Raw genomic sequence first — 2759 nt, 5'->3', positions numbered from 1 at the left:
CCCCATAAATAATATATAAATACTCTTATTTAGCTTGTTAAATGTTTTGTAAAAAAGAAGACAAGTAGCTTCCAGTAATATATTTCATACAAAAATTATAAAGCCTAAAAATTCATATAATTTCCTCAATTAAATAGTTAATAATATAAACAAATCTACCTACAAATTTATATATAGTATTAATCTGTTGCTACCTGAAAAATATTCAGTTTAATTTTCTTGCTAATAAGTTTCACCCACAAAAGGCAACACTACGTATGAGTGATAATTATTATATACTGTGAACAAATTTAAAAAGCTGAATAAATGCAAATAAATAGGTTTATCTAAGTCAATTCTAATAATATTACATAGGAACATGACAAAGTTATTAAATATTGCTCATTTTTCAAAAAGATAAATAAAACTTGAGTCAACACTGCGTATGAGTAATAAATTATAAATTAAACTCCTTAAACTGCAAAATACTGAATGAAAGAAAAAAGATAATCATACAATTATAAGTATTATTTATAAGGCCATATATAAACTTTATATTTACAAAGATATATTTTCCTATATCAAGTTTCCACTGTACTTCAGACATAGAAGGAGAATGCTGATGGTGTCCTTAGAGTGACTAGCGGAATGCCCCAAAACCTACCAAACACACGTAGATAAATTTGAGTAATTCCTGCAGGTGAAAACGGAAACGAAACAAAAGTAAAAGCAAAAGAGCAAACTAAGGTTTCCATCTCATTCGGAGGGCGGGAAAAACTTTTTCCGGACTAGGGAAACTCTGGTGGGGGGAGAAGAAGAAAAGGACAGACAAGCTGTGACAACATCTGGATGTTGTTGTTGTTGCTGCTGCTGCTGCTACTGAGCTAATTACTAATTTAATATTCCATGCCCATTGACCCACCGCACAACAAAGAAAAAAAAAAAGATACACACTCACACACAAAACACAAACACAGTTACGGCTATCTGCTTGTTGTCTAAAGTCTCCTCTCTCTTGGTGCTCACATTAATTATCTTATCTAATCGGACAGTGCAATAAGTTTCAGTTTAAGTTAGATTAGTTGCTAAGTAGTAGCTGGGCTTATACTATACAGATACTCGTTGGATACCTTTTAGGGAATTATAGAGGAAAAACAAAGTAAAGGTAGGAAAAAAAGGAGAAATATATAGAGAAGGGAATGTTTAAGAATTTACACTTACTTTAATTGCATTTTCTTTGTAACAATTAGTATAGATTTAACTTAAAACAAGTGTTTTTAAAGTTTTTAAAATTTCAATATTTTTAAAATAATCCTGCACTAAATACTCTTTATTTGACACTTTTAATACCTGTAGGGTATTATAATTTTAGTCAGAAGCTTAAAAGAAAGTAAAGGAGTAATTTCCGACCCTATAAAGTATATATATTCTTGATCAGCATAAAAAGCCGAGTCGATCTGGCTAGATCCGGAAGGAACATTTTTTTTTTCATTTTTTCAAAATTTTCTAAGGGGTTAAAACGTTAAAATTGCATAAAACATATTGACAAAACTTTAAATTTTCGTAAATTTAAAAATAAAGTATACAGATTTATTCACCTAATAAAAACTAACTTAGAAAAGTTTACCGTTTGAGGATTAAACCATTTTTGACCGAGATATAATGGATTTTATCTGAAAGGGTATAGAAATTTCGATTTCCCGAAGTTAGCATCCTATTTTTGTTAGAATATTTATTACTTTAAGGAAGGGATATATCTTATGGGGCTTTTTTATCGATATTCATAAAAGTTTTTTCCTAAAAAGAGATTAGTAAACATTTTTCTATATAAATAATAGTATGTATAATATACTAATTAATATAGAGCACATCTTTGTAATAAATTAAATTTAACTATTAATTTAGCAAACATTTCGAAATACTTTTTAACCCAGTAATTAAGTAATCATTTAGAAACGTTGTCAGAAATTAACCAATTACTTGGAATATATACATACAGCTCTAAATTGGTTTTTCATTCGATTGATTTATCTTTTAAATTGTTTTCCTTTTTTATAAATAAATACTCAGTAATTTAACTTTTTATATATACAGATTAAAATCTAAAACTAAGCAACCGGTTTAGTTAACTAACAATAAGCAATTTTAAAAGCTCTATTCAAAGAACCCCGCTTGCACTTTGGTTTTTCACACAACTACCTCCCATTTTCCCTTCAATAATTAACCCAAAATAAACTTAATTTAATAGGTGCCACGATTTCAATTCCCTCTCTATCTTTCTCTATCTCTTTCTTTACTTGATTTCCCCAATTCCCAATATATACCCTTTCAACAAGCTCCCAAGTGCCGAGTGCAAAAAAAAGGAAGAGTCTAAAAAATTTAAATATATATATATATACAGAGACTGAGACGCAAATCGTTGGGGATTTATTTATCCACAAAAAATACAAGAACAACAAGAACAATAAAGAAAAGCAAGCGAGAAAAACGGAGAACAAACTGGGGAAAAGTTTGATGCTGTTTTTTCTTTTTTGCCAAGTTGAGTTGAGTTAACAACGTTACGTTAACTCCTACGGCTCCCCGTAACTTTTCTTCTCTTTTTTTTTTTTGGTATTTAGCGGCAATCGATTTTCGTTGATTTTTCGCCTCCGCCTCCTCCTTCTCTTACTCCTATCTGGGCTCTTGGATCTGTTGGCGCAGCTACCAGCTCCCAAATTTCATCCAGGGAGAACGTGTGTGGGTGTTGCAGGGCCTGACCTTTCAACCTTTTCACCGGAATC

This window comes from Drosophila serrata, unplaced genomic scaffold (genome assembly GCF_035046125.1).
Source record: "Drosophila serrata isolate PLE 108 unplaced genomic scaffold, ASM3504612v1 contig_240, whole genome shotgun sequence".
In the NCBI taxonomy this organism is placed as follows: domain Eukaryota; kingdom Metazoa; phylum Arthropoda; class Insecta; order Diptera; family Drosophilidae; genus Drosophila; species Drosophila serrata.
The sequence above is the reverse complement of the archived record's forward strand: the minus strand, read 5'-3'. Positions refer to the sequence as shown.